The sequence below is a fragment of the Salvelinus namaycush genome, chromosome 42, assembly GCF_016432855.1.
Source record: "Salvelinus namaycush isolate Seneca chromosome 42, SaNama_1.0, whole genome shotgun sequence".
Lineage (NCBI taxonomy): Eukaryota > Metazoa > Chordata > Actinopteri > Salmoniformes > Salmonidae > Salvelinus > Salvelinus namaycush.
In genome coordinates, this window is record NC_052348.1 from 16,362,636 (window position 1) to 16,375,392 (window position 12,757).

The window sequence follows — 12,757 nt, forward strand, 5'->3', positions numbered from 1 at the left end:
TCTGACTGTCTCATGCTTATGTCCTGCTTCTGAACGCAGACAGTACTGGTTATGAATCTGTTGTGACGTCTTTATGAAGACACCTTCCAACTGACACCTTCCAAGTGTTTACTGAACCCGTATGTTATTTCTCTTCCCTTCTTTTACTTCAGTTTTACTACTTAGTTTGTAGGGCGCTATCACACTGTTACACTATAGTTGATTTAGGGAAGGACTCAGAGTCCAGGACTAATGTGTATCCATTTCTCTACCAGCCCGATTCAGAGGTTGTATTCATAAACAGTTTAAAAGTGTGAGAGAGATGCAGCTTAAATGCACCATGAATTATTGAAAGATCGCTAGGGGCTGTCAGAGGGAATGAGATACTCTATTTCCCCCACGTGCTAAAGCTACTATCGCTCATTGAGCGATCTTCACAAATTCATACGAATAACAATACGCGAGTTAAGACGACGACAAACTGTAATTATGGATGGTTGGCTTGTTCGTTTTAAAGATGGCTGCTGTGTTGTGCGCTGAGAAGTAAGACATTGTGCATGACTCTTTCCCTCCTGAGTGTGTTGGTGTATCATAGTGCTTTGTGATGTCACAGACCAGAGAAATGTTCAACAGCATCTTTTTCTATTCAATACAGGGTGAGGCCCTAAGACGCCCCATTCAGATTGTAGGACTTGCTACAGATCTATAGCATATCCTTTTCAGTCAAACAAATTCGGAGGCTGACGGTCTGCTACATTTTCCTTTATTCTCAGTTTCTCTGCTAGTTCTTCACTTTACTTGACAAATGGGTGCTCTATCGTACAATCTAACCTCTTTACCATCTTGCCAATAAATAAATATTATCTCATTTAGAATGATTCAATACATCTGAGATTTGTACACAAGATGTTATAAGGCTCACGTTTACTGCAAGATGTCAACAGCAAGAGCATGTCTTCCTAGCCTGCTTGAGAGACAAGGGGACAATTCCTCAGACATTTCAAGTAATGTCTTATTGATTGAGTTGCTGAGACTTCCAATGTATCCTTGTATCTTGTAAAGAGAGCCACTGTTCACCGCGACACTATATACTGAAAAGAGATGATTAGCTAGTCTTGGAAAGGTGTTTACAGGCTATCTCTGATACCATGTGTTGTCTTCACATGCAGGAGAGAGAGAGAAATGGAGCACAATCCCATTCAACAGAAAACCGCTTCTCAATTAGCGAATCTGAAAGGCCACCGCCATGGCATCGGCCCCAGGAAAAACAGAGTGCCACGGAAAATGGCGTGCATGCAGCGCTCTCTCTTGTCCTCCTCTCTCTTTGTGGCGTGTTGTGAAATACATGAAATGGCGAGATGAGACGGCGGCGGTTAGCAGCGGCACAACATCCTCTGGCATAAAAAAACAACATTTTTATTGTGATAAGACACCCTAAAATGGTGGGAGGCAGGACCTCGAAGAATATAGAGCCAGGGATCCATCTCAAGCCTCTTAATGAGAGAGCGGCCGCGCCAAATAATCGCCGGACGCGTCGGCGGGTCTGCGCCCCGAGTCTAATTTGTTTTAGGTGTGCTCAGAATAGATAAGGACCAATCTGTGGCCTTTTCTTCCCTCTCCCTCTCCCCCAACCTTTGCCTCCCTGGAGATAACGCAGTCGCCCCCCTCCCCTCCCAGCCAATCTCTTCAGGCAGAGAGTAGCGAGGTAGAGTGGAGGAGAGAATAAAATAACCCTGAGGGACAGACGGCCTTTTACATCGGCTGATCTTCTATCTTGTTGGATTTATTTGAGTTTTAAAACCACCGATCTAATTTGACGGAGGTCTGAGTGAGGGAATAAAAGACGGGGGGGAAATGAGGCCCTCACGCCTCCTCACAAGCGCGTGGTCTCAACCTGAAGGGCAACCTTAAGCGTCTGTCAAGACAATAGGATTTTGCCAACCGAGCTGCCACGCAGACCGCTTAATTATACATCTCTAGCCTCTTCTCCTTCCTGCAGCATTCCTGAATGCTACCCTCTAACCCGGGCTACTCATGAGAAGCCACGGTCCCTTGCCTGCATACTACCCTCTACCCCGGGCTACTCATGAGAAGCCACGGTCCCTTGCCTGCATGCTACCCTCTACCCCGGGCTACTCATGAGAAGCCACGGTCCCTTGCCTGCATGCTACCCTCTAACCCGGGCTACTCATGAGAAGCCACGGTCCCTTGCCTGAATGCTACCCTCTAACCCGGGCTACTCATGAGAAGCCACGGTTCCCTTGTCTTATTTTTATTTTTTATTTTTATCAAGATTTGTCTTGCAGCAGCAGTGGCTCTGTCAGCTTTCATTTGCAACACCGCTAGGCTGCTAGGCTATACTCCCAGTCCCGCCAGCAGCTAGCACAAAAGCTCTTAAAGAATTGATAGTTTTGCCACTGCCACCAATTAAGTCTGGGGTGTAATCGGAGGTGCCCTTACAGCCCGCGGCCCATCCCCTCCCTCTGCCCCCGTTTGATTTAACATCCCACGGCTCGGTGGAGAGAGGGAACTCGTTGTCATTGGCCTGAATAATAGGAGAGGAGGGATGAGGGAGCGGGGGGAAGAAGGTGGGGGAGGGAGCGCAACGGAGCGTGGCGGGTGGACAGCGTGAAAGTGCAGGTGCTGAGGACGTTAATGTGTGGCACCTTTAAATTTTAAACAGATGGTAAATTATGGATGGTCGGCTCTGGCAGAGAACTTAAAGGTATCTCGTCATTACTGGGAACCTGTGTGAGGGGGAAAAGAGCGAAGAAGAGAGGATGTTAGTAATGGCAACGAGGCCACTGCGTCAACCATGGCAGTTTAGGTCTTAGCACATGGCTTGACAGAAGGATATTCATCTAACCGTAATATAGTGTTTTTCAGCTATCTTTGCAGATAGCTAATCATGTAGAATATGGTTGGTGCAATGATGTGTCTATTGTTTTCAGGAAGAATCACGAGAAAACAACCTGTTTGTCTGGGTCTGAAATGGCTTCCTATTCTCAATGTAGTGCACTATAATTGACCCCTATTCCTTATTTACCAGTAGGGCACTATATACTGTAGAGGATAGGGGGCCATTTCAAACACAGCCATTGACAAAACACTTTCCAATATCCCTCTGCCTCTCTCTCTCTCATCCAAGGGAATTGACAAGGAAGTGACTTTCTGCCATCTATTTGTGGTGGATATAGAAATGGGTCAGTGCGGTTAAAGCGTCTCAATTTCTGCAAGTCAGATCCACGCCGATCACCACCACCTCCCTTTACTCCGGGTCTGCTTTCAAATATGAATATTTCATGCCAAGCATCTGATACCGTGTGCAGCGAGACATTTTCAGGCTTTATTTTTTGTGATAGAACCCCTCGGGGTTAGAGAATGTCACTAGAGGAGTGAAGTCAATCTCTGCCCCCCGAGCAAAGAGGATGGAATGTATGGTCTGTTGATGACATCAGGTGGCGTATTTTCCATTCACAAACCAGGAAGGACCTTGTCCATTGGAATATAGAGCCGTTGTCACTTTTGCTGTTTACATTCAATGAAAAATGTATTATATATCTATGGTTGTAGAACTAGAATTCACCATAGAACTATAGAATGTTGTTCATATTCTAAAAGGAAGTCGTTTTTGTCACCATAGAACTATATAATTAATTATTCTATGGTTGTCACACTTTGAGAGAGATCGTTGGAGTAGTTCCACTGTGAAGAGCAGTGGGAGGATCTGGAAAGTAGCTGGTTTATTTTGACGTGGTGTGACCACTGTCTGTGTCTGATCAGTGTGGAGCTGGATGACCGACCAGGGGGTCGTCTGCTTAGATTAGTTCTGTTTTAAACGCTTTGCCTTCAGCGTATCACGTTGCTCCGTTGGCTGGCTGTTTTCTGGCCACAGTGTGACTGTGTCGGTTTTCTGTTTTCGTAGTTTATCTTGGTGTCAATGAAATCTGTGTCCGTTTGAACAGCTTCTCCTATAGCATGACGTTAGTGTATCACCTTCTTGTTGGCTGGTTACACTGTGAATGTTAGTAGTTTTAGTTTTAGTCTCTACACCCCTCAAACTCAGCTCTGGACCTCGAAGCCAGTTTCCACTAAGTCTTTTCATTGTTCCCCTCTAATCAGGGACTGATTTAGACCTGGGACACCAGGTGGGTGCAATTAATGATCAGGCGGAACAGAAAAGCTGCAGGTTCAGGATCTCGTCGGGTCAGCATTGAGTAACCCTGGTCTATACTGTAGTCTACGGTCTCAATGTCTTCTGGTTTCAGTCTTGAATTTGATCATGTAGCAATATATTAATACTATTAAATAATGAAACATATTGAATGATTCTGTGTTAATTAGCCATGGGCTATAGTAATAGTGGCTTAGCGCGTGTTAGACACGCGTTGGGTTATACGTACATGGGAAAGGGGGATACCTAGTCAGTTGTCCAACTGAATGTATTCAACTGAAATGTGTTATCCGCATTTAACCCAACCCCTCTGAATCAGAGAGGTGCAGGGGGCTACCTTAATCAACATCCACGTCTTTGGCGCCCAGGAATGTGTTAGTGGTTGTTAGGTCAAATGTTGTTGTCTCTTTTGTATGGTCATAGTGTCTGCTAACTAGTGGTAGTAGTTGAGCACATAATTGAGAGGTACAGGATATCACATTTTTGGCTTTTTTTAATTGTCTAATTTTTATTGGTTAATTTTCCCAGAATATTACTCACCTCTAATGTGTGGTGTTACAGTACCTGTACAGTATAATTCACATCTCAACCACAGTGAAGAGGCTATTCAGCAGTCCTTTATTGATGAAACTGTCTGCCCATAGCCTTCATCAGGGTTTTCACAACTAAAACTGTACTGTTTGTGATGCGGTATGCTTTATAATATGTAGATTTTTCCATAAATATCCCTGCCTAATTTTACCCCCCCCCCCCAGTACAGACCTGTATGTTGGAGCCAGTCCTCCTCTTCTGGATGCTGTGGAGAATCTGCTCAGAAGAGCTGCTCTCACTCAACACACACACACACAGCTCTCCTACTTTGCATTTTGATTTAACATTTCAGAGGAGCTGGCAATATGTTGCCTCCCTTAGGCCCTCTTTCCACCAGCTACACATGGCTTCTTCTGGCCGCCACGCCAACAGGCGCTCACTGACATCGCTCGTTCAAAGGGCTGGAAGTTTCCTATACTCCAGATCCCTCAGGTACCCTGCGCCTGCACACTTGACGTGTGGTTTTCGGTTTCCTTCCCATCTAACCTCCCCCTGTTTGCTTTCTCTCTCTGCCTCTGTCTGTCTGTTTTTCCCATTTTAGAACGCCACTGACCTCACCCTCTCTCTCTGTCTTCGTTTTGTTTTCTGGAAACCTCTGTTGCCCCAAAGTACCCCAGATAGTGTTTTCTCCCAGTGGAGTGTTGGCTAGCTCTCTGCAGAAAGGCTGGGCCGGACTGCTAGTTTCACAAGGGTAATTAGGTGAGGCTAATTTAAATGGAGTTCTGTGCTGCTGTGGCTGTATGACGGGGCCGTGGTCAGTAGTAGGGTACAAAGTATTAGAAATGTTTTGGTCTGTGAAACAAACATATTTAGTTTCTTATTGGAGAATTCCAGACTAGCACCTCCCCGTTTCCAAATGTTTTCTCCCTACTGAACACAGCCAACGTGATCTTATCTGCTGTAGAGCTGCAGATGTAAAGGTCTGACTGACCCAGGGGCCTAACCCCCCCACCCCCTCTGTAGTAGGGTCAGCCCCCTCTGACTGTATGTGTTGGGATTTACCATCTGTGATAATTGGGGGTGGTTGTCTGAGCAGCGTTCAAGAGCAACAAGGACTTTTTTAATTTGAACCTAAATATCTTTCTAATGTCTCACAGACGGCGAGTGCCTTTTTAAACAGTGGGAGCAGTTTGATTCAGTGTGATTCGTTCGTTCTTTGTCAGGGAGGCTGAATAGCGAGTACTTTTTATATTGAATTAGTTTCTTTACAGGGCTCAAAATAATTATAAATAAATACATTCTTCAGACTAAAAAGGATTCAAATATGTACAAATCCTGCTTTCAAAGGTTTCTGTCCCTTCATTGTATTGAATTTGGATGACGAGTGGTGTTTCTAGGTTGATACAGCTCAATACATTGGTAATCAATGTTGGACTGTGGGTGTTTTATTTTAATTTTACACTAGGCTATTTTCATTCTAAATAATACCTATTTTGATATTACGGACGTTAAAACACATGTCAGTGAAGTGTGACTGACTAGCATTGACAGTAGAGCTATACTGTGAAATATATAGCATAAAGAATAGAACTACCTTAGCATGTTTAGACCAGGTTTTACTCTTACTGGGTCACTTGATAGAAATAGAATTCCTAGAATGGTAAAAAAAAACTTTAGACCTTGTCAATTTGACTGGTACACTCATGGGAATGTCTGTTCTTGTCATTCTAATGCAATGGTTCCACTTCCATTGCCTGCCCAATGCTAAACTGGATAAAACTGTACATTTCCACTCCACTCGTCCCCCAAGACGACATTAGTCCCAATGGCTATCTCAATGTAAATCTGCTGCGATAGTGATGCCGTAAAGTACAGCTCCTATAGGAATACTGTAGTGTAATTACGTTCCCCCACATTAGCATACGGTGGCCCAGGAGAGTCAAACTGAGCAGGGCCTCCGGCGGCACTTTGCCATATGGTTGTCTGGGTCTCTCAGGGCGAAATTTGGCAAGGCTCTCGCAGAAGGTCAAATATCAAGTCGGAGGACCGCGCCAGTATTGCATCCATGCTAATTGCCCTCCTTCTCTCGCTCTCTCTCTCCCCTTCTGTTTCTCATACTCTCTTCCCTCTCACAATCTCTTTTTATCTGTTCTCTCGCTCTCTCTCAATCCCTCTCCTGTGACCACTCCCCCCCGAGCACCAGCTCTCTTAAGCATGCCAACATACACCCCCGCCCCTCCACTCCGTATCGAGCAGTCAGCAAAAACCTCCCAAATTCCTCATTACTCACGAAACATCCGCAATACACTTAGCTTGATTTGCTCCGAGGATGCATGATCAGTCGGAGCGTGGGACGTGCACGCTCGCCCGGTGCACGCCGGGGCACATTTAACCCACTGTTATACTATTAGAGGAGTGACTTGCGTAACTTAGGTTCTCTGTCTGCTCGTATTAGTGCAGTGTTGCAGATTGAGATGGGGTTTGATTGGTTGGTTGATGTCTTTTTGAGGTGGTGTCTGTCGTGCGTTCTCATTGGAAGACAGATGGTGTGGAAGAAAGATCTGGCTCAGGTGAAAATCACACACTTTATTTCAACGTTTTGCTTCCTGTACATGCTGCTTTGGGAAATGCCTATTCAAGGACCAATGGAATAGTTTGACACTTGCATGCCTGTCATTTATTAATATGCTATTTAATGTGTCTCACTTTGCAGTTTTTTTTATTGTAATCATCGTTATCAGCTTTATAAGAGGCTAAAGTCATTTCAAGGACATTTATGAGACACTTCTCTCAAAAGGCTTGTTAAAGGTGTCCTATAGGGGTTTGGGTATAGCACTTACAGGATCATTATAGAAGTACAACGTTACATAACAGTGTGTGTGTTCACCACCACAGGCTTTAAATCTCAACTGCTTCAAGTTCAAGAGCTCTTAATTGTTTAAAAATTCATGACCTGTTAATATTTATTTACCATTTTATGAGTCTTTTTATTTGATTTGAAATAAAGATCTTAAATGGCTTTTGTTACTCGGGTGATATATCTATCTGACTGATCTTTACAGTATTGCTACACTTAGTCATCATGGGTGTTGAGGAAGTATGGCGGTTGATATCCTGATAGGTATCTACTGATAGGCCTAGGACTCATGGCTACTGAAAAGAGAAGGGTTCATCTATAGGATTGGCCCGACTTTTTCATTCCCATAGCTGGGCTGCACTCGACAAGGATTTTACTGCCCTTATGCCCTTATTAGTAGATGGGTTAGCAGAAACATGCAACTCTTAGAATTAAGAATGTTATTTAAGCAATAAGGCCCGAGGGGGTGTGGTATATGGCCAATTTACCACGGCTAAGGACTGTTCTTAAGCACGACGCAACACTGAGTGCCTGGATACAGACCTTAGCCGTGGTATATTGGCCATATACCAACAAACCCCCAAGGTGACTTATTGCTATTATAAACTGGTCACCAACATAAGAGCAGTAAAAATAAATGTTTGTCATACCCGTGATATACCATGGCTGTCAGCCAATCAGCATTCAGGGCTTGAACCGCCCAGTTTATAATATAGGATAAGTCATTGTGGTTTTGTTAAATTACATGTTAGAGCATTATTTTGGTATGATTTATGAGTAAAGGCCCAACTGTCTTTGATAAACATGCCAGAATATTGCTGCTGCACAGTCGTTCTGGCTAACACTAGTTCATCTGTTGCACTGTGAACGTGTGTATCTAGTGCAGTGGAGCAAACGGGCCACAAACCATACTGCTAATCCACGAGGAAGAGTGATGCATCTGATACTGGAGAGGAAGAGGAGGATTTCATCTCAGCGCAAATGGTTTATTCCCTTTGCTACGTCTCAGCTCCCAGCCCCCCCCCCCCCCCCCCCCCCCTTATCTCCAGCAGTACCAACAGACCAGCCCAACACTTTTTGATGGTTATCGTTGCGTAGGTAATATTCTCTCTGGTTGAAGATGGATGTAGAAGGGGGGTGTTTGCGTTATGGCTGACGTTTGATGCAGGGTGTGTGTGTGTGTGTGTGTGTGTGTGTGTGTGTGTGTGTTGGGAGGGGAGCAATGGCGTGTAGGTGAGTGGTCTGTCCGTGATGGAGGCCTTGGATGGATGGATGGATGAGGAGTAGGGTTATAAGCAGGAGTTGGGTGGCTGGAATATTGGCTAGAAGCGTCGATGAGATCTCAAGCACGCACGTGAACACACACACACACATGTCTCACTCACACACCCCTCAGAGTGCAGGTGGTGATGGATTGCCATACCTTCCAGGTGTGAGTCTCTGCAACGCCCCAATATTCCCTCAGAATGACGTGACAGGCAATATATAACCCATCAGTTAAGGCTGACTGCACCGCTGCTGAAACTTTCTTTCTCCTTTTTCCAGGCAGGAGAACTGGGCTGTGTCCCAAATGCACCTTATTCCCTACTTGGTGCGCTACTTTTGACTAGAGGCCAATTGGCCCTGTTCAAAAGCGATGTACTATATAGAGAATAGGTTGCCATTTGGGACGCAGCCGTGGAGAGTGGCCCAGAATCTGTGACTGGCTCTCCTACCTAGGCTACACTTTGGTTGGTTCTGACAGCTTGAGTTTCTTTCCTTTTTTTTGTTCTCCACATCCTTCCTCTTTACCTTTGTCTGCCTCCACTTAAGAGTGTAAAGAAATTCATCAAGGTATTTTTTTTCCCTTTTAAGCGTTTAATTTCAAGATGTTAGGACATGATGAAGGGGCCTATCTAGACAGTAGCAGCCTGCTTTGCCTTGATGTGACGTTGCTGTGTTTTGTGGCAGCAGGAACTTTGGGGAGGAAAAAAAAGAAAAACAAATTGTTTGACCTTAGCTTGTACTTGAGTTTCAGTTTGGGTTGCAGTTGTTGCAGCGTGTGGAATGTGTTTTTAATTACAGTTGAGAGGCAGCGTGTTGGGAGAGAGTGCTAGCTTAGTGTCAACGAGAGGGCGTGTGTGTGTGTCCCCACGTGTGTATCTATAGCTTTGTGTGTGTTGTGTTCTGTTAATAAAATACCAGGGCTGTCAGGATTGACTCCTCCAAAGGATTGCAGCAGTTGTTGGAAGGTGGCCTGGTTCCCAGTCAGTCTAGCCGTTAATAAATAATGGCTGTGTCAGGGTAACGTATGGATGGGGCTGTGTGTTATAATGAGGCGTTCTGGAGCAGAGCACATCAGGCAGCCTAGCAGAACACTACTCTCCCCACACTGCTATTCACTTCAGTTCAGCCTCCCCTGGTGAGAGTATGGAGGGGAAGGAGGTCTGCCCAGTGACAATGAACTATGTGTGTCTCCTGAGAAGCTTCTGTCTCTGTCTGTCTCTCTCTGTGTGTGTGTGTGTCTGTCTCTCTGTGTGTGTCTGTCTGTCACTGTGTCTGTCTCTGTCTGTCTTTCTCTCTCTCTCTGTGTGTGTCTGTCTGTCACTGTGTCTGTCTCACTGTGTCTCTGTGTCTGTCTCTCTCTGCTCTGATTTCTCAGACACTTCACACACTTCCCCCAGCCTCTTGTTTTCATCCCTAGCGCAGTTTCTTTTTCTTTGAGCGAGAGGGAGGGAGAGAAAGTAGTAAAGTTCCTTGAATATTCTGTTCAGTCAGAAGCATAAAGAGAGAGTGTGTGGCCGAGCAGGGAGTTAGTACTACTCAGAAATTGTCTGGCGTAATTACGGCTGAATTAAGTTTCATGACCGTAGCGGTGGGGGAAAGTGTGTGTGTGTGTGTGTGTGTGTGTGTGTTTGGGGAAGGGAAGGGGAGATTGTAAGAGAAGGTTAGTGCCAGACATGTCTCAAGGGAACCAGGGCACATTTGCAATCACCCCAAGTTCAAAAGGGTAATTTATTCACCGTCTGTGGTTAAAGTAGGGCTGCTCTGAATGCCAGTGGGATTCTTCCTCCTGGAAGCAGCCGCCGCTGCTGAGCCGTGTAGAGAGAGCGGGAGGGCGGTAGAGACGGAAGAGACAGTATTTTCATTTTCTCTCTCCTTTTTCCCCCTCTTCTCTTTTCCCCTCTGTTCGGCTCTCCTAGATGTTGTTGTTTCAAGCCCGGCCCTGGGTGGCGTCTTTTCCCCTCTGTTCGACTCTCCTAGATGTTGTTGTTTCAAGCCCGGCCCTGGGTGGCGTCTTTTCCCCTCTGTTCGACTCTCCTAGATGTTGTTGTTTCAAGCCCGGCCCTGGGTGGCGTCTTTTCCCCTCTGTTCGGCTCTCCTAGATGTTGTTGTTTCAAGCCCGGCCCTGGGTGGCGTCTTTTCCCCTCTGTTCGGCTCTCCTAGATGTTGTTGTTTCAAGCCCGGCCCTGGGTGGCGTCTTTTCCCCTCTGTTCGGCTCTCCTAGATGTTGTTGTTTCAAGCCCGGCCCTGGGTGGCGTCTTTTCCCCTCTGTTCGGCTCTCCTAGATGTTGTTGTTTCAAGCCCGGCCCTGGGTGGCGTCTTTTAGCGCACGCCGGCGAGCATATTTCACTTTTACGCTCATTCGCATTGACGTGCGGGCGTTGATTGAATTTGAGGTGCTGCGGCGTGGCCCATTATCGTCCTCATCGTCTTGAGTGGTTTATCTCTGGACCCTACCAATGCTACACTCTGCTCTGTGTGACGCCTGCCTGCCGGGGGTGGGGGTGTGTGTGTGTGTGTGTGTGTGCATTAAACTGTGAATGTGAGAAAGAGAAAGGGAGGAGGGATGTGTTTGGGTGCTATCTGGTGAGTGTTATCACAACAGCCCTGACAGACTATCAGATCAGGGGGGGTGATTATGAGTCAGCAGCCCTCCTGCTCCTCCTCACCCTCCCCCCCCCCTCCTCCCCTTTTCAACCCTCCTCCCCCTTCTCTCCTCCCCTTTTCAACTCTCTTCCTCCCCCTTATCCCCTTTTCAACCCTCCTCCTCTCACCCCTCCTCCTCAATCAGGACACGCCAGACCCCCACCATTAACTACACTGCCATGGCCAATCAGCATCAGCTGTCGTCAGGACCTCACTGTATCCTTCTAGGAGAGGAAGGCCAGACTAGTGCAAATCTCATTTTTTGGGGTCGCATACATATATTTAGCTAATTTTATTGCAGGTTTAGCAAAATGCTTGTGTTCCTAGATCCAACAGTGCAATAATATCTAACAATACACATATTAAAAAGTAAAATTATGGAATTAAGAAATATTAGGAAGAGTCCGGAGTATACATATATTTATACCACAGCATTGTTGAATACTTGTTTCTGATTGGATAGAATGGTATTCTAGTATGGACATTAAAACCAGATAACGGGACCGTTTGAAAAGATATCGGGACACCTTGAAATCATGATGCAATATGCGCTTACACATTCAGACCATACTTGCTAAAAAGTTAGCTAGCTAGCATTGATTTGTTTTTAGAGACACGTTTTTTTAGAGCATCTGATGACCTAACGTGGTGAGTGATGAACATGAATTCCTTTCTCCGGTCCTCCGCCACTAAATCTGTCAAATCCTCCTACATGTTCTAGTTTCACCAGCTGTTTTCAGCAACTGATATTTTTGAATTTGATTGTCATATTGGCAAGTTTGCTACCAACAAACTACGTAGCTAGCTTTTAGCGCAGTCTTTGATATCCAATACGGTCTCCTCGTAATTAACAATCAGTATTGACGACTGTCCTAACGAGAAGGCAAACTTTTCTATCTCAGCCAGGCAAAATCATGCATTATCAGCTTATTGTTATGGATGTATCCAAATGAATGTCAATAGAAAACAGCTACTTAGCTGTTATTCTGGCTGCAGATGTCGAGACTGTGTACCTAGTTAGCAGCAAGCAAGGGATAAGAACGTTGTCACTGAGCATGACTATTAAGGAGTGACTTGCGTAACTTAGGTTCTCTGTCTGCTCGTATTAGTGCAGTGTTGCAGATTGAGATGGGGTTTGATTGGTTGGTTGATGTCTTTTTGAGGTGGTGTCTGTCGTGCGTTCTCATTGAACAGATGGTGTGGAGAAAATCTGGCTCAGGTGAAAATCACACACTTTATTTCAACGTTTTGCTTCCTGTCCATGCTGCTTTGGGAAATGCCTATTCAAGGACCAATGGAATAGTTTG